The sequence below is a fragment of the Balaenoptera musculus genome, chromosome 8 (genome assembly GCF_009873245.2).
Source record: "Balaenoptera musculus isolate JJ_BM4_2016_0621 chromosome 8, mBalMus1.pri.v3, whole genome shotgun sequence".
NCBI lineage: Eukaryota > Metazoa > Chordata > Mammalia > Artiodactyla > Balaenopteridae > Balaenoptera > Balaenoptera musculus.
Window position 1 is genome coordinate 99,862,553 of NC_045792.1, and position 24,355 is coordinate 99,886,907.

A 24,355-nucleotide genomic window follows, 5' to 3' on the forward strand; every position below is an offset into this window, starting at 1 on the left:
CCCGGGACTGTTCAGCTCAACAACAAATAGTTTCAACTGATATCAGATCCTATGCAAGCATAAACTCAGAAAAAAAAAAAAAAAAAGTAAAGACTGAAAGCAAAACGCAGCATTTTCTAAGTGTGAGGGTGCTCAGATCAGAGTTAAGGTGTGCCAGTCCTAGAGATGCCTTGCAGCGCCCCTTGCCCCTTGCTTCTGCCTAAACAATTAGTGCCAGCTCTCTCCTGGCTGGGTGCAGAGTAGAAACACACAGAATTTGAGGACTGATGCCCTGGGTTTGCGTTTTGGCTCCTCAGCTTTTTAGCTGTGTGACCTTGATCAAGTCCCTTAACTTCAGTTTCCTCATCGGGAAAATGGGTACCATGATGATAATCCCACCTCGGGGATCGCATGTGTGCCTGGGATGAGCAAACGGCTCTGAGAGGGCTTTGCAAGCTCCTGCGCCCTAAACAAGTATTGATTATTCTGCCTCCTGGAGGCGGGCGGCAATCTGATGATTAGAAGCAACTCCTGACACCCCCAGGGCTCAATATTGAGTCAAGCAAAATGACCGCTACCACTGAACCATGACACAGAACTGCGACTGAGCCAGGCGCTTCCGTTTTCCTGACTCCACCAGGAGCTAAAGCACTGGCTCCAATTACACCCCTCCTCTCCGTTACCAGCCAACCTTTCCTTGCCAGCTACTTCAAGCCTGAAATCACACTGCAAGGAGAGTTGCAAAGCCCTTTGGTTTCTTGTAAGTTTCCCACATCTCCCTATGGTAGCATAAGAAGCTGTTACCATAGCAACCTGCACAGTTCAATCTGCACATGTTATACGGAACTGGCCCCATCCCACCCCTCTTGTCAGAAACACCTGTGGTTGCCTTAGAAACCTTTCTAAGCCTGCTGCTTAATGAGGAAATACATGTTGACCTGATCTATTTTTCTTTTCCCAGGATGATTCCAGCCACGCGATCAAGTAACCAGGCCTTCAGTCACCTAACTTCCCACAGGAGTTGATAAAAGCAAACCAACCATCATGTGCTTCTCACCTGGCCCAAAACACCATTGAATTAATCTGCCCCAACAATCTGAAAAGTTGGTGTGTATGCTCCAGAAGGGAGACTTTTTTAGTTTTCATTCTTTCTAAGGAATTTCTGGGGTTGGGATTGGAGTTGGAGCTCCCTCCATAGCCCCCAGTGCTGAACAGTTAAGACAGTGTGAAAAGCAGTGGAAAGAGTTCAGGGCTTGAGAGCCCAATATTCTGGATTCAAACCCCAGCTTGACCTTTTACTAGCTACATGACCTTGGGCAAGTTATTCAGCCTCCTAATTCTGCTTCTTATTGGCAGAATGGGACTAACTCTACCAACCTCATGGGCTGGTTATGAGGACTTAACAAGAAATAAACACGAAACCTTCTGGAGGTGCTAGGAAAACCACCAAGCAAGCGCTAGGTAGCATCAATTCATACATTCTCACACCTTTTTAAAACCTACTGTTGTAAAATGCTGCCTCACAACCCTGCCAGGCACCCAGTTAGGCTCGTGGGGGAGGACTCTGAAAGAACAGGTCCCAGAGGGAAGCAAAGGGTGTGGCTTTCTGAAACGGGCTCCAGACCAATCTGAACAAAGGTCCACAAATATAAGGGGGCCCATCTACGGGAGGGATGTACAATCTCTCAGGACAAGGTTTTTGCAAGGAAAGTATCATCTTTACACTGATATTTACATGAGCGAATCCTCCACCTGACACCTCTTTTCCCAGAGGCAGGCCCCCGAATGACAAGACCCAGGAATGACGAGCCGCTTACTGGGCCAAGTGCAGGGGGCACTCGCAACACCTTTCTTCTCCTCAAACTAGACTCCCCTCCCAACCTCCACTTCCATCAGCACCCTCAAGCTTCTCACCCTAACTTCTAACTCTCCAGGCCATCTCCCTCACCTCTGATGTCCACCACCAGGTTTTATCTAGTCGTTGTTCCAATGTCTTTTAGGTGCATCCATCCCGGCCCTTCCACAAACTCCAAGTGGGTCTTCCCACCTCTAATATGCCAGGCACCTCTGGATTCATTTTTTTTTAAAACACTGCTTCCAACGCTCTCCAGCCTTCCCTGAAGCTAGCCATCTCTTCCCTCCCTCCCTCTTCTGCTTATCTCCCCCCACCCTGACCCTCCAGCCGGGAGCCACCTAAGCACAGCCTGCCATGCTGTCAGGACGTGCCGCCGCCATCCTCTTTTCCCACTTGCCTGGTGTGCCCACTCCTGTTGTTTTCCGAAACTTTTTCAAACCCCCAGCGCACGGAACAGATCACAGAGGCCATGCTCTGGGCGAAGGCGTAGAGGGACAGCCCTACTCTCCCAGCTCAGTCTTCCCCTTGACCTCAAGGGGGCCCCCGAGGCACCTTGCCAGAATGCAGCTGGAAAACCACTGCCCTAACCCCTCACCTCTGCTAATCCCAACACTCCCCGCCCCATCCCCTGCCCAAGCCCCCCTCCTCCAGCAGTGATGCCTCACCAGCAGGGCAAAGAGGGAGGGAAGGAGGGCTCTGCGTAGTAAATGCTACGTGTACTCACAGAGCACAGGGCAGGACGAGTCTTTGGGAGACGAAGCAAGAAAGGGCAGAGGTAGCTTACTTAATCTCTCCATACATCAGTCTCTTCAGTAACAGAGGACTTTTATAAGGATGAAATGAGTTAGTGCCCAGGAAGTCTAATGCCCGGCTCTCAGGCTGGGCTCAATAAAGGGTCATGATTCTCATCACCGTGGCTAAGCTCACACACTCAGCCCATTCCTACCTCTGCAACTCAAGCCCTTCCCACGTGGACACTAAGGAGAGAAAACTTAAGATTCCTCCAGAGACCACATCAGTCAACAGAGCGACGGAACTCAGATGGCTGGATATAATTCAGATCAACAGCATTCAGCTTCAATCAAGACGATGGCCAAGGAACAGGTCATCTAACAAGCAGCCTGTTCCTGAAACTTCCTGACAGTAAAACACAACCCAGCCACTTAGAGAAGCCTCCTCATTGTCTGGTCCCTGGCTCTGACTTAAAAAGAAAACCATCCTAAGCTTCTTCCCATTGAACTTCCATTTGTTTCTCCTCCATCCCAACTGTTGAGATGACTCAGAAGGGATCTCACACTGCAGCTGTCAGTCCTCCACCCCACCCCACACTTTCTAATCTGCAGATCAAGCTGACCAAATAGGTTCAACCATCTTTAAGGAAGGATCAAGATTAAGGTCAAGCCAAAGACACACTCAGGACAAATAACAGGAGTCTGTATGGGGTCACTCAAGCGTGTCTGTTCAAAGTCCGAGATGATGAGACTCTATTTCCTCGCTGATCTGGGGCCATCCTAGGCTAGTATAAAGCGGGGCAGCTCCAGACCCTACCCCTGCCAGCAATGTCTGACCCTACGAACTTCTGGCTCCAGCAGAGGCAGGCAGGTGTGTTGGGGGCAACAGTGCAGCCACAGAAAAAGAGAAACCAGGCCCGAGCCTCCTCCAATCTACTCTGGACTCAGGCAGGAATCTGTACAAAGGCTATCGTCAAACAGGCTAGAGGTGGCAATGCCGTACCAGCGGCCGCACTCAGCTCTGGACTCGTGTCCATCCTGGTGCAGAACGTCCACCACAAGCCAGCCTCTCCAGCAGCTGCCTGCCTGGTTCTAGCAGACTCAGCCCTCGCCAGCCCTCTTCCACATCCCCCAGTAATCTCCGGAGAACACAGTCGATCAGAGCTCTTGCAACCTGCTGAAAACTTTTTTTTAAAAAACCCAATGTTTGGGACTTCACTGGTGGTCCAGTGGTTAAGAATCCACCTTCCAATGCAGGGGACATGGGTTCAATTCCTGGTCGGGGAACTATAAGATCCCACATGCCGCCGGGCAACCAAGCCCACGCACCGCAACTGAGCTCACATGCCTCAACTACAGAGCCTATGCGCTCTGGAGCCCATGCACCAGAACGAGAGAGGAGCCCATGCGCCCCAACGAAGAGCCCGTGCCGCAATGAAAGATCCCACGTGCCGCAACTAAGACCTGATGAAGCCAAAAAAACAAAAACAAAAACAAAAACAAACCAGTGTTTAGGATCACATTCAAAATCTTGTGCTCCTTGGCTTGGCCTACAAGGCCCTGCACCAGCAGACCCCGAGCCTCTCCTTCCGGCTAGACCTCCCTCCTCTCCCCCATAGGCTGCGGACTTCATCCTGACTCTCTGTTCTACCTATTCCCAGAACAAACAACATGCTTCCAATCACCTGACAAATATTCCACATCTATAAAGATCAATACAACAAGGATCCTGCCCTCTGGGAGTTCCCAGCTCTGCTGCCCTGCCTTTGCTCTTATTCCCTCTGCCTAAAATTTCTTTCCTACACCTTCTCTAGTTTGAAAATGCCTGCTGATCCTTCACTGTCAGCTCTCTGGGAAGCATTCCTTGCTCCTTTTCCCAAAGACTTCGTCCTGCCCTCCCATCATGTCCTGTAAGTACCACGCAACAATTACTACGTAGGAATCAGCATGTTTCTCCAGCAAGACTGGGAGCTCTCCAAGGGCCCAGTGCACGTCTCACTCACGTCTGCATCCCAGCACCGAGGTCAATGCCTAGCACACACAAGGCGCTCAGCAAGTGCTGACTGCACGGGAACCTCCCCTTTTTGGCAAACTTAGAGGAACAGGGACCAGATTTACTCTCCTGCCTCAAACAACTACAAACGAGAAAAGATAAATGAAACAACAAGTTTTCAGATATTGGATATCTGTCAGCAGAGGATGGATTCCTGGGTGGGAGCGGGGGATGGGAGCGGGGAGCAAATGAGGTGAGCTCTACAATTGCCCCAACTTACTGCCTAGAGAGAGTTTTCAGGCCATGGCACAGGGAGGAGGTACCCAGGCAGAGCCTGACAGTCTCCCCAAGTTGGGAAGAGAGAGTTGGGAATCTAGGGAGGCCAAGGTAGCCAGAGTTCACAGGGTCAAATACCAGAGAGGAGAGAGCTACACCGTGAACTCTGGAAATCTGCAGGGGTCCCCCTCCAGTTTTCTGCTGAGTGTTTACAATACTGGTCAGGATTAGAGGGAACAATCCTTGGGCCTCAAACTGAGCCAAGACTAATCTGTGTCCCCACTCACCAGAGTGGAAATACTTCCTAACTCACAGGACATCAGTAGAGCACTGAAAAGGGTAGTGCCTTGGTAGTGGGTAAAATTAGCCCTGGTCTAAAGGCTGGTCTGGTGCCAGCTAACAAAGCTTAACAGTGAGGCATCAAAGGATCAAACTGTTTCCAAGTAACTTAACAGTGTCCCAAAACAATGCCAAGAATATTTATAAAAATGCAAAAATATTCAGCACCCAACGGTAAAATTCGCAACATCTGATATCCAATCAAAAATTACCAGACATACAAAGAAGCAAGAAAATATGATCCATAATGAGGAAAAAAATCAATCAGTAAAACAGACTCAAAAATACAGATAACAAAATTAGCAGAGAAGGACACTAAAATGGTTACTACAACCGTATTCCATATATTCAAGATGCTAAAGAAGATTGAGAATGTTGAGACATGGAAAATATAAAAAAGACCCAAATCAAACTTCTAGAAATGGAAACTACAAATGTCTGAGATAAAAAGTATACCAGGTGGAAATAACAACAGATTAGACACTAAAGAAGAAAACATCAGTGAACTTAAAGAAAGAGCAATTGAAACTATGCAAAACAAACCACAAATTAAAAAAAAAAAAAAAAAGATGGGGGAAAAAATAAATTGAGAATCAGAGAGCTGTGGAACAACTTTAAGCATCCTAAAATACATGTAACTGGAGTCCCCAAAGAAGAGAGAGAGAAGAGAATAGAGAAAATACCTGACGAATTACTAGCTGAAAAGTTTTCAAATTTTATGAAAGTTTTAAACCCACAGATCCAAAAACTCAATTAACCCAAGCACAAGAGATATGAAAACTACACCAAGGCACATCATAATTAAATTGTTTAAAACCAGTAATAAAAGAAATGTAGCCGTAAGGAAAAAAGACACATAAGAATAGAAGAAAAAAAAAAAAGAACAACAGCAGATTACTCATAGAACAATGTAAGACAGAAGACACTGGAACCACATCTTAGAATGTTGAAAGAAAAATAACTGACTTAGAATTCTATACCCAGGAAAAATATCTTTCAAAAACAAAAACAAAATAAAGACTTTCTCAGACATTCAAAAGCTAAAAGAATTCATTACCAACAGACCAGCAGAATAAGAAATGTTTTTTAAAAGTCCTCAAGTCAGAAGGAATGTAAAACGAAGTGGAAGTCTGGATCTACAGACAGGAATAAAGAGCACTGGAAATGATAAACATGTAATATATATTAAAAAGTAAATATAAAAGAGCTTTGCCTTTCTTTTAACCTCTTTACAAAATAATTCATTGTTTAAAGCAAAAACAGTAATAATGTATTGCGGGATTTATAACACATAGAAGTGAAACGTGTGACAACAACAGCATAAAGGCCAGGAGGGAGGAAATGAGAGTATACTATTGTTAGTGTAAAGTGATGTACAAGATCACTTGATGATAGACTGTGACAGGTTAAAGATGCATACTATGTGGGAGGGAGACGCAAGAGGGAGGAGATATGGGGATATATGTATATATATAGCAGATTCACTTTTTTATATAGCAGAAACTAACACACCATTGTAAAGCAATTATACTCCAATAAAGACGTTAAAAAAAAAAAGAATTCCCCTCCTGCCTGAAGTGATCAAGAATAGCGGCCGATATTATATATAAAATAATTTTAATTAAAAATGCTTTATTGCTAAAAAAATGCTAACCTTCATCTGAGCCTTCAGTGAATCATAATCTTTTGCAGTAGTAACATCAAAAATCACTGATCACAGGTCACCATGACAAATATAATAAAAATGGAAAACTTTGAAATATTGCGAGAACTACCGAAATGTGACATAGAGACATGAAGTGAGTGAGCAAATGCTGTTGGAAAAGTGGCGCCAACAGATTTGTTTGATGTGGGATTGCCACAGACCTTTAACTTATTAAAAAAAAAACACAGGGCTTCCCTGGTGGCGCAGTGGTTAGGAATCCGCCTGCCAATGCAGGGGACACGGGTTCGTGCCCCGGGCCGGGAAGATCCCACATGCCGCGCAGCGGCTAGGCCCATGAGCCACAACTACTGAGCCTGCGCGTCTGGAGCCTGTGCTCCGCAACGGGAGAGGCTGCGACAGTGAGAGGCCCGCGCACCGCGATGAAGAGTGGCCCCCGCTTGCCACAACTGGAGAAAGCCCTCGCACAGAAACGAAGACCCAACACAGCCAAAAATAAATAAATAAATAAATAAATTTATTAAAAAAAAAAAAAAACACAGTATCTGCAAAGTGCAATAAAGTGAAGCACAATAAAGTGAAAAAAAAAAAAGATGTGTACTATGAATCTTAAAGCAACCACTCTTTTTCTTTTTCTTTTCTTGTTCTTTTTATTTTTTTGGCTGCACCACACAGCTTGCCAGATCTTAGTTCCCCGACCAGGGATTGAACCTGAGTCACGGCAGTGAAGAGTCACGGCAGTGAAAGTGCTGAGTCCTAACCACTGGACCACCAGGGAATTCCCAAGCAACCACTTTTTAAAAAAAAAACAGTTAGTTACAGCTAATAAACTAACAAAGGAAATAAAATGGAATCATAAAAACTGCTCAATCCCAGGGAGGTCAGGAAAAAAGGGACATGGGAAGAAAGAGCATGGAACAGAGTGAAAACAAGCAGCAAGATGATAACCCAGCTAGAGTCGTTAACCCTTCAGGCACAAACCCGGGTAGGAGACGTAACCTGGGCCCGGATGCAAGCAGATCCCCCAGACGCTGCGCTCTAAAGCAGAGATGGAGCCCACCAGGGCCCAGTGCCCAGCACCCCATGTGTCTCAGATTCAAGGCCTGCCCCTCAGGCAACTGCACCCCACCGAGGAACCTCTGACAGGATGTCTACCCAACAAGTAGACTCAGAGCACATCTTGGACTCAGAGCACAGCTGTCAGAGGGAATTGCAAGGGAAACAGCCCAAGTGACATGCTCATGTTAAATTAAAACATATGATCTGGAGCAAGATGGCAGAGTAGAAGGACCTTGAGAGTTAAACCCAACTACACTAATAATCACATTAAATGTAAATGGTCTAAACATCCCAATTAAAAGGCAGAATTTTTAAGACTGGATTTCACAAAATGCAAAACTCATCTATATGCTGCCTACAAGAAACCCACTTTAAAAATAAAGACACAAATAGTCCAAAAGTAAAAGGATGTAAAGAGATATACCACATTAATTTTTTAAAATCCCTATCAATTTTTTTTAATTGTGGTAAAACATAAAATTTACCATTTTAAACATTTTAAGTGTACAGTTCTGTGACATTAAATACATTCACACTGTTGTACAACCATCACCACCATCTACCTCCAGAACTTTTTCATTATCCCAGACTGAAACTTTGCACCCATTAAACATTAACTTCCATTCCTCCCTTCCCCCAGCCTTGGGCAACCATCATTCTTCCTGTCTCTGTAAATTTAACTACTCTAGGGACCTTATATAAGAGGAATCATGCAATATTTATGCTTTTGTGACTGACTTGTTTCACTTAGCATTATTTCTTCAAGTTTCATCTATGTTGTCAAAAATTTCCTTCCTTTTTAAAGCTGAATAATACTCTATCGTATGCATGTATCACATTTTGTTTATCCATTCATCCGTCAGTGGACCCTTGGGTTGCTTCTACCTTTTGGTTACTGTGAATAATGCTGCCAGAAACATTGGTGTACAAATATCTGTTTGAGTCTCTGCTTATACTTCTTTAGGGTATACACCCAGAATTGGAATTGCTAGATCATACGGTAATTCTATCTTTAATTTTTTGAAGAATTGCCATACTGTTTTCCACAGCAACTGCACACTTTACATTCCCACCAGTAATATAAATAAGGGTTCCAATTTCTCCACATCTTTGCCAATACTTCTGGTGTTTTTTGTTTTTTTTTAACAATAGTTATTCTAATGGGTGTGAAGTGGTATTTCATTGTCATTTGGGTTCACATTTCCCTGATGACTAGTGATGTTGAGTATCTTCATGTGCTTACTGGCCATCTGTATAGCTTCTTTGGAGAAATGTCTATTCAAGTCCTTTGCCCACTTTAATCAGGTTGTTTGTTTTTTCACTGTTGAGTTGTAGGAATTCTTCAAATATTCTGGATATCAATCCATTAGCACTAAATTGTTTTTAAGTTGGATTGGCTATATTATAACAAGACAAAGTAGATTTCAGAGCAAAGAATACTATCAGGGATTAAAAGGGTCATTTCATGATAAAGGAGGTCAATTCATCAAAAGAACATAACACCCCAAAATGTTTATGTATGGAACAGTAAATTAAAACGATTCAAAGCATACAAAGTACATCCTCTGTTTACAAAGAAATTAAATTAGAAATCAGTGTTCACTGGACAGAGGAAGAATAAAGTAACAGCATAATGCTGACTTTGCCTCTTTCACTACTTCTAATTCTGTCCAGGAGGGAGCAGATAAATTAGCAGTACTTCACATGTCTTCAATGCTAGGCATAACTGACCTGGGTTACCTGTTTGACTTCCATGGTTCAGTGTCCCCTCTCCTCCCCTGTCTGGCCCATCCTAAGCCCCAGGGACTCCACTTGTCAGCTCCAGCTAAATCACAATAAACAAAGCTGTTTGGTATTTGCTCAAGCCTTTGACATAAACCAGTGAAAGGGGAGAGAAACGCAGTGGAGGAAACACCTGCTAAATAAACATGCCTTTAAAGCTCCCAAAACCTCACAGACCTTTGCCTTTACAGAGATCTCTCTGTCAAGGGGCAACTATCCAGGAACGAACTGGAACCTTCTGAAAACTCCAGACTCTGAGGAGAAACTAAAAGAATTTCCGAACAGAGATCCAATCGGATTAAAACAAGGTCTTTGCTGACCTGATTAGGTCAGTCTGGAAAAACCCTACTAGGACTGGCCAACAGTGTTCAAGAGATGATTCATACAGCTAGCGACCCCAATGCCCTTTTTTTTTTTTTTTAAGACACCAAGTGTACTTGAACATTTGTTTTTGTTTTTTTAATTAATTTATTTATTTTTGGCTGTGTTGGGTCTTCATTTCTGTGCGAGGGCTTTCTCTAGTTGTGGCAAGCGGGGGCCACTCTTCATCGCGGTGCGCGGGCCTCTCACTATCGTGGCCTCTCTTGTTGCGGAGCACAGGCTCCAGACGCGCAGGCTCAGTAGTTGTGGCTCACGGGCCTAGCTGCTCCGCGGCATGTGGGATCTTCCCAGACCAGGGCTCAAACCCATGTCCCCTGCATTAGCAGGCAGATTCTCAACCACTGCGCCACCAGGGAAGCCCCCAATGCCCTTTTAACGGCAGATTAGCAAATTACACAGCAATAAGCAAAAAAATAACAAGAAGCCTTAGAAATAATTTCACTTCCAAGCTCAGCAAATCTACAAACTCCTTAAGGCAGTGCTTCCCAAACTCGCCTTACAGTAAGAATCACCCAGTGCAAGTGTTAAAAATACAAATTCCTGGGTCCCTCTCCAGAATCTAAGCAAGAATATCCAGAGATGAGGCTCTGTATCTCTAACAAGCATCACAGATGATTCTTAACATCCAGCAGATACATTAGCTTGGAAATAAGACGGACGGGTTAAAAATCCCAACTTGGCCATTTACTGGCTGTAGCACCCTACCTAACATCTCTATTACCCACTTACTTCATCTGCAAAATGGGCTCACCATCTACCTTGAGTGTTCCCAGAATCCAGTATGTTCACAAAGCCCCCAGAACACTGCCAATAGCACATGGCAGCCAAGCAAGAAGTCAGAGCTTTTGCTACCTTAAAAACAAACAAACAACAAAAACAGAAAAACACAGCCACCAGAAGCTGCCCAGATGAAATCTACAAAGAAAAATTTCTACCTAACGGAAACTACAAAGGCACCAAGCCAGATTTCTCAGATAATCTAGGAAAAAAGCTTTTCTGGACATTATGACAGCCAAGAACTCTCACTTCAGGGTCCAGTATTTCACTCCAAGTCCTCACTCCCACCCAGAACCAGAGTTCAGGCCTGTACAGGGTCACAGCTTTGGACAACAGACAAAGAAAGTCTTTCCTTTCCAAACCCTTGGTCACCACCACTTCCAGCTCTAGGGCTGACAGTCACAGCCTTACAGTCAGGTGGCAGCATCTTGGGTGCACCAGTAGGAAATGGGACTCCTGGGTAAGAGGCAGGGAGCCAATGAAGAGGGTGGAAAAGGCCTGAGTCAGCAACAGTACTACTGGGATATTGCTGAAGTGAAGGGAAGTGAGTTTCTGAAGTTTCCAGAGCTAAGAGTGGACATTCCCAGGGTGAGTGAGCCCAGACATTGTGTAGCTGAGAAAGCACTGCCTAGTCTCAGGGACTGAAACCCTGAGGTGTAGAGTCAACTCTGCCAGTAACACACACACACACACACCACTGCTCTCTAAATTCAGGAGGAACCAGGCACACGCTGGAGATTCACAAACACCAATGACCTCTGTACCCAGCAGGCCCAGAACTAGGGAGTGGTCAGTGATGCTGGACAGCCCAAGTCCGGGTCCAGAATAAAGGATAAGAACAGAATCAAGGCTGAAAAGCCACAACCTCACTGCCCTGGAGAAAGGGTATAGCCCAGAGAGTTAAAAGACCAGAGCGTCCCTCAGACCCCATTCTGCCGCTGGACTCCCTCTGGCAAGTCAGACCCCATTCTTAGACTGTTTCCCCGCCTATACATGGGCAAACTGGCTCTAACGTCACCAGAAGTGTGACCAGCAGGGCGCTCAAGTACGGGGTGAAGGGTGAAAGGTGGCGGTGAGGTGGGGGGGGTGCTGGAGGCGCGACCTGCGCGGGGAGCTCGGGCATTGCCTCCCTCCTTCCCGCCCTCCCACTGCGAGCGGCAGGGGCTCCGGCCCTCCGCTGGAGTCACGCGCCCCTCGCGCCCAATCACCAGCCTCTGCCAGGTGAGGCGGGCAGGCGGAGGCGCGCCGGGAGCAACTGCCAGCGCCGCCCCAATCCCCGTCCTTGCCCCTCCCCGGGCCCCTTTCACCTACCCCTGCCGCCGCCGTCGCCGCCAACGCCGTTGCGGGTTAAATCGCAGCCGGAGCCCACACTTCCGGGGTCCACGAGGCCCGCCCCCTCCCGCCGGATGTGACCCCCCCTCCAACGTCCGGGCGCTGGGAGCTGGGGTCCACGCCACTCGTCCCGCAGCACGTTGTGTGCGCCAGGGGCCTCTGAGTCACCCCGACACCGTCGCCCGGTCCCCCCCACACACACTCTCGCTGCCACCCGGGACCACACCTACGGGAAGGCCCACGAGATCCCTCCAGCGCTTGGTGGAGCCTGGCCACGCCCCTCGCAGGCCATTGCCCCGCCCCCAGAGGGGACACCGCCCATTGGGAGGAACCCAAGCCGCCCTGTGCGAGTGCGCCTGCGCAAGCGTCTGCCGATTCTCTGGTAGGCGGGAGAGGGTATCCTTTATTAAGCGAGCTCGGCTGTGGGGGGTGCTGCTCAAAGTGGCCCAAAGGAGACCCGAAAGGAAACAAATGGAATCCCAGCACCGAGGGACTCCCTAGATGGTCTGAGCTGAGACTGCGAAACCCCCACGCCGGGACTGGAGTGATCGCAGTCCTAAGTGTCCCCTGGACAACAGCAATGGCTGTCAGTCTGGAACTGACTGGCGAACAACACTTGAGTAGCTTCCCGAAAAGTAACCTGTTTGCCGAGACCCTAGGTTACATTTAGTCCATTCTGTATGGGTAGTGCTTTAAAAATAACAGATGGCCTTAAGCATCCTCACTTGCGCAGAATCATGAGGCCGGTGCCTTGAAGCAAGGGCCTGATGCTAGCGCTCTCTTCTCTAGGCAGTATGTACTGGGCAACCAGGCCTGGAGATGAAGCCCATTCCCTGTCTGCCTCTCAGCAGCGTCCATAAATTGCAGCTTTGTAAAAATGGGACCCCCGGAACGAGAGCTTCTTAGACCAAGGAAACCGTGCCACCCAAATTCAAAACCTTATTGGGATGTTGAATTAAGACCATCGTCTCTAGTAACAGAAACCCAACTCAAACAGCTTCTGCAAAATGGAAATTATTGGGTCACATAACAATAAAATCCACGGGTGGTGATAGTGCCAGGAACAGCAATATTCTAGGTCTCATTCTTCTTATTTGACTCTGTTCTTTTTTCTTTGTGTTAACACTCTTTCAGTCTCAAATTTCTATTTCAAATTCTAGAGAGAGTGGATCTGATTGGCTAAGATAATCACCGTTGCGCCTATTGGGCAGAGTTTACTCTTTCTTGCCTCCTCATAGGCTGCCAGGCCTCCTAAGAATTAACGGCCATTGGGTCAGGTGATCACCCTTCTCCAACGAGAGGTCACCTGTTAGACCATGGAAGGGATCAGTGAGGAAAGCAGTCTCAAGGTACTGACCCTTCTGAGACACCAGTAACTCTTTTGAGGGATGCCATGGCTGGTTTTACAAACATTTCGCTTTGAACATAATGTCAGAGTGGCTCCCATTGACAGCAGCTGCCAGAAAGCTGGGCTGAAACTGTTTCTAGAGAATGGGGAGGGCGAGGGCAGATGACCTTAACCTTTTGTTATAAACCCTTTTGTGCTATATAATTTTTAATCCTGTATTTGTATACTTTGGAGGTAAAAAATTAGAAGACCCTACTGATGGATTAGCTTGAGTTTATATTCAGCAGTCCTTTCACTTACTGGTACTGTGTTGGACTGTGGAATGTGGGTGCAATAGCTGGAGCTAGAGTAGTCATCTTGAACCATGAGGCAACCATGAGACAAGAGGCCATACATGACCACACAACAAAATAGAAGGAGCTTGAGTCCTGACACCATGGAGCCCCATGCCCCATGACACTGCTGGATGCCCACCTCTGGATTTTTACAGGAAAGGGAAATAAACCACCTTTGTAAGCCACTGTTGTTTTAGGTTTCCTATCACTCACCTCCTTTAGGTCTTAGACTCCACTTTTGGAAAGCCCTTCTTGTACCCCCAAGACTGGGTAAGTGTCCACCCCTGTATGTTCCTCAAACAACCAACATTTTTTTCCTTTCTTAACATTTACTACATTTTTCTGTAATTGAACATTCATTCCCTCTAGATAGCAACTTCTATAAGGACAGGCAAAGACTATTTTATACATCTCTTTATGCAGATCCTAGAAACTCCTAAAACAATGACAATAATAACTTGTGAATGTGACAGACACAGTGATTCCACTGAGGGTGTTGAGAGGAAATGACAAACTGCTCTCTGAACCAGCTGGGTCACTGCCAAGTCATCTTAGGGTGGGGCAGGGGGAGGGTGATACTTGCCCTTCTGAATAACTAAAGATAGAGAATTAGGGCAAAGGAGGGGGGCGGGGAAATATGGCAGGAGATTCAAGTCATCTGAGGCAGGTGGTATTAGAAAAAGTTGCTCTTCCTACCTTGTTTCTTCCTATTTTCCACTTCTGGCTCTTTTCAGCTTCCCCTGGCTCTAGTCCCACCCCCTTTGATCCTTGTCCCCTATCACTTGCACCTATGTCCCCATATACCATGCCTCGGTTATACCCAATGTCATTCATGATTCAGAGTGGCCCTCATACATGCAAAAAACGAGAGAGAGAGAAAGAGAAGGCAGCTCCTTACTCTCTTCTCTTGTTCATTCATTCCACATACATTCACTGAATACCTGTACTGCTAAGACCTGTGGACACAAAAGTAAACACACCATCTCCAGCATCAAGGAAGTTACATTCTTGATTGGGATTTTAGAGGAAACAAGGGATCTCACTATTCCAAGACATCTCAGTCCTTCAGATGACCTTGATCAGGAGCAAAAAACGTTAAAGTAGAAATGGTCATTGTGTTTCTACCCACTTCTAAAAAGTAAGTGTTTGTTTAGCTCCTCAGTACTGGATTTCATTATGCTGGTGGACTGAATGGAGAAGTGATGTGAACAAAAGTAAGGATGGCAGACAGGTAGGTCAGAATGTGAGGTAACAAAGACAAGATATTTAAGAAGCTAAGATATTGAGAGAGATTTGGGAACTGAGTTGGAAAAGCAGTTTTCAAAAGAAGTTTGGCCATGTGGTATGTATAACCCCCAATTCAGTCTTCAGGAGGTCTCCAGTGAAGACTTTCTTTTTTTTTTTTTTTGACTCACAAGTCAGATCCATCTGGCTGATTTCTCACTCGTACTCCCTCCTCCTGGCTCCCACACTATGCCCAGTAGTTTGGCCTGATCAATCCAGAAAGGTTTTGTGTCGCTGAGGCAGAGGCTGGTAGCTGCTTACAGAATTAGCCATTTTTGGGTTTTCCTTAAAAATAGAATGTATTTTGTTATATAGCAATGTGCCCAGTAGCTAAAAGACTGCACTTCCCAATCTCCTTTGCTGTTAGTCATGACTGGTGACTTTGTGATATTAGCAGATGTATAAGAGGGATTTCTTGGAAAGCTGCTTTAAAGGAGCTGATTCAGCTGGGAGATGAGTGTCTTTGACTTCCCTGCCTTCTTCTTAAACAGCTGTCTGGATTTCAGATGTGATGGCTGGAACTCCTGCAGTTGTACTGGACCATGAATTGACCTTGGAGGTGGAAACCAGTCAAGTTCTGGATGGCCCACCTCCAGATTTGTTTAAGTGGGAGAAAAAAAAAATCAAGTTTTATCTTGTTAAAGTTATGGTTCTTTTAGGTTTTTTGTAACGTGCATCCAAACTTAAACCTGATACTACTATGTGATTACTCTTCTACAGTTTTATTATTATTATTTTGTTGGGTTTGGTAAATGAATTTATATTTTAAATTTTTCTTTCCTTTATTATTTTATTAAATTTATACATAAACCACACATATACCTAATCTTGTATAAATGCAGAATTGTGATTACAAACATGCTTTCTTATAGTTTTTGGACTCTTTTTCTTTCTTTCTTTCTTTCTTTCTTGGCTTGGTTTCCCCACTAATTAACAGCCTAATATATGTCCTCTCATATAGTCTCATCCAAATCCGTATCTACATCCCAAAAGAGGCTGAGGAGCAGGATGGGGAGAAGCAAAGAAGAACAAAATATAGGCACATGAATGAAGGGTGGTGGCCACTGTTACTTATCATGTATATTCTGTAGTAGGGTCACACTACCCCTGCCCTTCTATGTACCCACCACCCCCAGCTTTGCCATGACCATGGAATTTACTTTGGCCAATGAAATGTGAGTAGAGGTGATATGTCACTTCCAAGTGGAAGCCTTTAAGAACCAGAGTCCAATTTGCCACACACTCCCTTCCCCTGCATCCAGAGGGAGCCTCCATCTGCTTTCCTCCCGAAGAGACTGTGATGAGCAGGGCTCCCTGCCCACCCACCTGAGATGTGAGTGAGAAATAAACCTTAGTTATGTTGAGCCGTTGAGATTTGGGGGTTTTATGTCTTCATAGTGTAACTCAGCTTATCTTTACCGAAACAGGAGGGTATAACAGGCACTCCTAATTGTCTCCTTCTTCATTTGGTAAATAAACCCCTAGTCTAGGGCCACCCAGCTAAAAAGTCCATATACTAGCCTCTCTTTCACCTAAAAGTGCCCCTGTGACTTCATTGTAGCCAATGACAAATGAGTGGAAGCAATTTTATAACCTCTGGTTATGCCGTTTAAGGAAAGGGGCACATCCTGCTTCCCCTTCTCTGTCCTGCTAGCTGGAATGCAGATGTAATGACAGGAGCCGGAGCAGCCATATTAGAACAGAGGTGAATATCACATGTTGAAGATGGCAAAGCAACAGGAAAGAACCGGGTTCCCATCACTGTGGAGCGACCTGTACTATTATTACATGAAGGAGAAATGAAATTATATTTAAGACAGTGTTATTTAGGCTTTGATTACAGCAGTTGAACCTGTAACCTAATACCCATAACCTAATAACTAACCTGTGTGTTAGCCTTGTTTTGACAATTGGAGTCTGGTGGATAGAGACAAGATCTACTTACATGGACTTCCAAGTGAGTCAAGTGAGATTCCTGCCCTCTGGAACACGTGGTCTAGTGTGGGTTTCAGAAAATGAAGCAAGGGCAAAGCCACATGGTAGGGACAGTTTCAAGATGCTCTAGGAACAGTTGGGAGGGGAACCTATATCAGTCGGGGTCTCAGTGGGTTGCCTGAAGAAGGGACCATCTTAGGTCAGCCTCCCCAGAAGTAGCGCATGATGCGAGGTTTCATGTACAAGTGATTTATTTCAAAGTTGCTCCCAGAGAAACCAGTGAGGGCACAGAGGAAGCAAGAACAGGAAAAGGGATGAAACCAAGCCTGGATGTGATTTCATGCAAGTCTTGGAGAGGGAAGCTCCAGCCTGCTCCCCCAGCAAACTCTGGAATGTAAGTTGTGCCTTCAAAATGCCTTAACCCAAGGATAAAGAGCTGGGCTCTCCCACTCCCACAGGCCCCTACCTCTCAGGCTTCAACTAACGGCCACGCAGTGTCTAGGGGCCCTTGTATTAGATCCTCCAAAGACAAGTCAAAGGGGCCACTAGAAGTAAAACACACCAAAGCTGGGAAAAATGCGATCTCAGATGATGTCAAGGTGTTATGCACCCGCTCTGCCCTCTCCAGCATCACATCAGGAATCCCTCGAGGGGAAAGAGCCCCTTCTGGTCTCTAGAGGAAATCTTTACTTTTTTTTCTTTTTTATTTTTTTACTTAATTAATTACTTTTATTTATTTTTGGCTGCATTGGGTCTTCGTTGCTGCGCGTGGGCTTTCTCTAGTTGCGGTGAGCGTGGGCTACTCTTCGTTGCGGTGCATGGGCTTCTCGTTGCGGTGGCTTCTCTTGTTGCGGAGCACGAGCTCTAGGGCACGCGGGCTTCAGTACTTGTGGCACGTGGGCTCAGTAGTTGCGGCTCGTGGGCTCTGGAGCGCAGGCTCAGTAGTTGTGGCGCATGGGGTTAGTTGCTCCGCGGCATGTGGGATCTTCCCGGACCAGGGCTTGAACCCGTGTCCCCTGCACTGGCAGCTGGATTCTTAACCACTGCGCCACCAGGGAAGCCTTTTCTTTTTTTTAAATTGAATTTTTATTTTATATTGGAATATAGTTGAGTTACAATATTGTGTTAGTTTCAGATGTACAGCAAAGTGATTCAGTTATACATATACATGTACCCATTCTTTTTTAGATTCTTTTCCTCTATAGGTTATTACAGAATATTGAGTAGAGTTCCCTGTGCTATACAGTAGGTCATTGTTGACTATCTATTTTATATATAGTAGTGTGTATATGTTAATCCCAAACTCTCAATTTATCCCTCCCCCTACCACCACCTTTCCTCTTTGGTAACCATAAATTTGTTTTCGAAGACTGTGAATCTGTTTCTGTTTCGAGGAAACCATTTCTGATGAACCAGGATGAGCCACCAGCTGGAGCAGTGGTGCATTTCACCCCAGTGGAGAGCATCTCACCATGGCATTTAAATCCCTGCCCACCCCACCCCATCCCAACACACACACATGCACAAGTTTTTTAAGAGCAGGATGCAGGAACTGGTGTGATTGTTGATAAAGCGCTTAGTCAAGACAGGCCAGGCTCCATCTCTAGTTTGGGTCCCCTTTGGTGTCACACCGCAGCCGCCCCCACTTTCATCCCCGTTGACCTTGGCATCAGCTGTGCTAAGGCTCCAGGAGGTCAAACAAAGCTCCCCAACCCCTCAGGCCAGCTGGATGTCAGAAGGAATAAACGGCCTTTCCTCCAAGCAGCCCCCAGACCATCTGGAGGTTAGACAGCCTCCGCCGGCTCCCACTCAGGCCTGGAGGCCCACAAAGCAGCCCATTCATCCCACAACTGGACAGCCCCGCACAGCGATCACACAGCTGGCAAGAGGCTGACTCACGACTCCAACTTGCCCGAGTTCCAGTCCCTGTTTTGTCTAAATTCCTTGGTCTAGAGTGACTTTGGCCAAGTTCCTTCAGCTCTCTTGGCCTTGATTCCTCATCTGCAAAGCCAGAGATGGAACCAGATGTTCCCTCAAATCATTACATGACACTGAGGCAGCTCCTAAATCCCGGGCAAGCTCCCCACATAAAGCAGATGTAACAGGTATGAATTTGAGTCCAAAATACATGCTTACCTTTGCCAACTAAAAATTGTCACTCGCCATCTGGCACTACAAGGATGGCATCACTAGCCACTGAAGTCGCTGACCTTCAACACACCCTGAAAGGAGTTCAGGGTGGAGCTCAGGAATGAGGCACTCTGTGCTCTGGGAAAATTGACAGAACAAGCCTTCAGATAAATATTTTTAGGAAAAGATTTTATGAGCCTGATTTCTTGCATTTTCTCGTATCTAGAAAAGCACTAAAATCATTAACGGAGACGCCTGCTCCTCGTGACTAGCGGCAACCTTCTCCTGACTAGCAGCAAGTCTCTGCCAAAATGTGTGCTTGACTGCACGTACCCCCTTCACCAAAATCACATACATACTAACCTCCTCCCCCCACCCACCTCTTCGGCAAAGTTCCTCAGCGCTATCTGAGAGGCTGTCTCTCAGGCTATAGTCCTCACTTTGCCCCCAATAAAACTTAACTCACAACTCTCACATCGTGCTTTTTTTTTCAGTCACCAACTTCATCTAAAACTCATATAGCACTTACCATGAATCGAAGCACCCTACACATATTAACTCATTTGGTTCTGTTATTATCCCCTATTTAAATATGGGGAAAGTAAGGCACAAACAGAGTAAGTAACTTGTCAAGGTCACACAGCTAGTAGATGGCCAAGCTGGGATTTAAACCCAGGCCATCCGGCTCCAGCACTGCATTCTTAAGTGCTATGCTCTGCTCATTCTCATTTTGTAAGCCATGTCATATACCTTTATCTTTAACTCAAGTTCAATTTTCTCTCCCCTCCAGGCCAGAGAGAACTTATATCCCACTCTTTTCACTCCTCCATAGAATCCTTTGAGATTTCCAGACTATTGTGGTGTCAAAAGAAAAAATGAAGGGGGGGTGTGTGTTTGTGCAGACACTGTGACGTCACCATCAGATCCCCCAGCCGCAAGATGACATACCAGTGCCCTCTGTCTCTGGGCAGGTCACAGAGGTGCCCCTCCCAAGGCCTGGGCTGGAGCAAGGACCAGTCCTAGGGGATCACACCAGCTCCTCTGAAGGCCACATGCTCAGTGATCAGACTACAGTACCCCCCGACCTCTGGTCAGAAGTTCTGCCCCATCCTGCAGACGTGACAGGAGGAGAATGAGCCTCAGTGTGGACCACTCCTCTTTCCCCAGAGAGAGCTTCCTCCCCCTTTCCATCCTGGTACTTACTCTTTCTGCCTATCTCCCCTTTTAACTTCATTTAACTTCGCCTTCCAAACACCAGCAGGGGTGGGAGCTTCCTTGATGTAGTTCTAGAACACCACAAAGCTTTTAACTACCACCCTCCTCCTGGCCTAGAGTATTACCTCTCCATTCCTTCTTTCCTGCCACTGTGAGAACAGGAAGGATATTAACATTTCCAAACATCACACACACACCCCTATCTCTGCAAGGTGCTTGGCAAACCGTTGGAATAACAATGGTAACTTAAAGACAGAAGTTGTTATCAAATTAAAGTTAAATCTGCCTTCTTCCCTTTTAACCTTTGTCCTTGTTCTACTCTGAAAGTTCACCAAAGAGTAAGTCTAGTCCTTCGTTTTCATGAAAAACTTTTAGAGTCTTGAGGTGGTTCCTTATACCCCCACCAAAGTCTTGATTCTCCAGCACAAACCCTCCAAAATATCTGTGCACGCTCCTTCTTCCCACCAAAATGGAGGGTTGGAAGCTAGCAGCCATGACCTTCACTCAGTGTCCAAATGCTCCCCCTGCCCCATTTCTACAGCTTCTGGGTTTTTTAAATATACTTCCTTCCTCTTTAATAAATTTATTTATTTATTTATTTTTGGCTGTGTTGGGTCTTCGTTTCTGTGCGAGGGCTTTCTCTAGTTGCGGCGAGCGGGGGCCACTCTTCATCGCGGTGCGCGGGCCTCTCACTATCGCGGCCTCTCTTGTTGCGGAGCACAGGCTCCAGACGCGCAGGCTCAGAAGTTGTGGCTCACGGGCCTAGTTGCTCCGCGGCATGTGGGATCTTCCCAGACCAGCGCTCAAACCCGTGTCCCCTGCACTGGCAGGCAGATTCTCAACCACTGCGCCACCAAGGAAGTCGCTTCCTTCCTCTTAACGTCTTTCAACTCTTGTATCCTTCTGATGTTTTAGCCTCTCTTTCCTTTTTTCTCCTCCATTCTCTGCAGTCTGACATTTCACTCACCTACTCAAAGATCCCCATCGTCCACAGGATAAATCCCATGCTCTCGAACATGGTATTCAAGGCCCCACCCCGACCCTGGGAGCTGCTCTTCGGTCTCCTTTTCTACATTGTCCTGTGCATTATTAGTGCCGTTGTCCAGATTTTCAAGTCTTTGTCCTAAACTCATGCTGGATTACACTTCCATACTCCCTCAAAATTCAGTGTGGCCATAGGGCTTGTTTACACCAGTGAAATGTAGGTAGCAGTGACACAGCTCACTCCTGGCAAATGCTTTGATTGTGTCAACTGAAAAAAAAAAAATGCACAACCTAAAAGTTGAGAATTCTGTTTTATTTGGCAGACTTTCTGAGGACTTCAAGCCCAGGAGGCAGCGTCTCAAATGGCTCAGAGGGACCACTCTGAAGAGGTACAGGAGGAGCCAGGATATACAGGAGTTTTTGCAACAAAAACCAGGTAGTTGGAACATCAGAGAATTACTGTTAATTAAAGGAAACCAAACATCTCAAGTTAAGGAATTTTGTGCTTTTTGATGTACGGGAAGATGCAAGAGTCTGGACTCATTGAAATCATTCCTTTGATGGCACCTTAGCTATCTAGGGCAAGTATCCTGTTTCTTCTCCTCCTGAGTCCCCCTAGGTGCACCACTGGGGGTGGCTGCAGTAGCTGAGGGCTCGGTGGTGGCAACCTGTTTCCATCCTGAGTTCCCTCAAGACTCACCACCGGGGGCGGCTGTGATGGCTGGACGGCTGCAGCTCCCTTTGTTTACTGATACGGCAGGCAGCACTTTTCATTCACGATAGTCAGCACATGAATTGGCACACGCCTTTCCTCCTGCCACAGCGAACAGTGACATTGCAGACGGTGACGTCTCCATCAGTCTGCATCCCCGGGAGAAGATGTCTCCAATCAGAGCCCCAGACAACTTATGATAGACAGACAGAGAGAGTAAGAGAAGAAAGTTATTATTTTTAATTTGGGCATTGCTTGTTACTGCCCATATTGCCCAGACTAATATAATACATCCCTTAGGGCTAAGCTTGCCAAGTGACTGACAATCCCTGGAGTCCAGTACAATGCCAGTGCTGCCCTCTTTGATGGGCATTCCCTCCTCCCCACACCCACTCAGCAAAGTCCTTTTATCCATCGAGACACAGCTCAGTTGCCACCTCCACCAGGAAGCCTTCCTAACTTTCCACCCAAGGCAACATTAGGCATCCGCTTCCCAGGACGCCAGGAGCATGTCTCCGTTACAGCCTGGTCACATTTCTTTTCTGAAGTTTTGTTTCCTGAACTACAAGGCCCCTGCTAGCCCATTCAGAAAAAGGTGGCCCTCCAGATGGACAAGGTCCCAAGGGGACTGGCTCGTGGCAAAAGATCATGAACTAGGCTTCAGGCCACCTTCCCCCTGGGCCCACCATCTGTGTTCTCGGCACAGTCCACACGCTGTCCCTGCCCTCCAGGCTCCATCTACGCAGCGAGGATTTTCTGGATCTGGCTTAGAGCACCGTGAAGAAGGGTTCACTGAAAGAATGAATATTTCCCAATAGATGAGATCCTTTCCCAGTTACCTCCTCCATCCCCAACACTCTCGTCTCCTCTGCATCACTTCCTGGTCCCCCAAGCCCAGGACTAAAGAGCGGCTGGAATTTGCAGTCAGACAGACCTGGATTCAAATCTTGGCTCTACCACTCACAGACCCTGTGTGCCCCAGGGAGATGCTTAACTGCTCTCAACCTCAGTTTCCTCATCTGTAAATTGGAGACACTCTCAAGCTCTCAGGTGCCCATGAAAAGCACACGGGAAATGCAGTCAGTGTCTATGGGCTCCTCGAATGGATCAGGCTGTGTGCCTGGGAGAATGGAGTGGCCAGGGAAGGCCTCCCTGTGGGAGGGGGTTGGGGGGGACATATGAAGTGACACTAGATGTTGAGAAGGAGCCAGCCATGAAAAGAGCTGGGAGAAGAACATTCCAGATGGGGGAAATAGCCATTGCAAAGGCCCAAGGTAACCAAGCTTAATTAATGGTTACTTTTCCACCTTCACTCTTCCTTCACGGTTGAACCTAGGCCACAGGTCACCAACCATGACCTCATCACACACTTCACTTGTGAGTTACCAGCAGCGAGCCTTCTCCCTCCTCTCCAGAAAGGAAACCCCAGAGCTGTCATGGGGCTGAGTCAGCTCTGGGCCCGGGGCTGTGTAGACAAGACGGTTATCACCAGGGGCATCAGGTGCCAGGGGTACCACCAGTGACTCTGACCCCCTCCGTTTGCTTGTCCTCCTTGGTGGAACCCCCAGGGCACTGATAGAGCCAAGAGGGAAGTAAATGCTCTTGTCTAACCTTCCCCTGTGTGATCACGGTGTCCCCAGTCCACACTGCTCTCTGGGAAAAATCTGTTTCCTCCATTCCTTCTCGAGAGGTGGCCATGGGGACCAGCACCAGCACCTGACCCTGAGGCCTGGTGGCTGGAACTCAACTCATAATCAGTTGGTACCCAGGGATGCCTAGCCTTGCCCTGTGCATCTGTCCTTTTTCTCCAACCAGATCCGTGTAGCAAAGTCCCCATAGAACAGGAGTAGTTTCATCCCCTGTCAAGGCCTTCAAAGCTCCAAGGTCTTTTTGAGCATCAAAGAGGGAACAAGTCCCTTGAATCCAAGCTTGTCTGAGCACGCCCAGCCTCGCTCAGCCAGGTGTTCCCTGAAGAAAGAGTAAGACATTGCATCTAAGTTGCCAAAGGGCTGAGCAGAAAATGCTCACTGTTCACTGTGAACGCAGGTCAATATTACCCAATCTCGCGAGGGTCTGTGTTGTGTGAACGAGAAGCGGGAGCCCTAGGGCTGCTGAGCTGGGTGTGAGTCGGGCGTTATTTGTACGACTGCCTGCTGGTGCCACTCCAGCTGGGGGTGCCCCCACTCTGCCTGGCACCCAGCAGAGCCAGCTCCCAGTATTGCTTTCCTCCTGCTACAATGGCAGG

At 46.8% G+C, this 24,355-nt stretch overlaps 1 protein-coding gene across 2 annotated transcripts in view; it reads right to left on the bottom strand.

The window, feature by feature from the left end:
* Positions 1-12,412, bottom strand: part of VPS37C (VPS37C subunit of ESCRT-I) — a 29,741-nt gene extending 17,329 nt beyond the window's left edge. Inside the window, exon 1 of one of the 2 annotated variants that reach the window (XM_036862177.1) lies at positions 12,147-12,412. The gene's annotated coding sequence lies outside the window, so the exon portion shown is untranslated. The remainder of the gene's footprint in view (positions 1-12,146) is intronic. The other variant, XM_036862176.1, reaches the window with a different exon arrangement.
* Between the last annotated feature and the right edge of the window lie 11,943 nt (positions 12,413-24,355).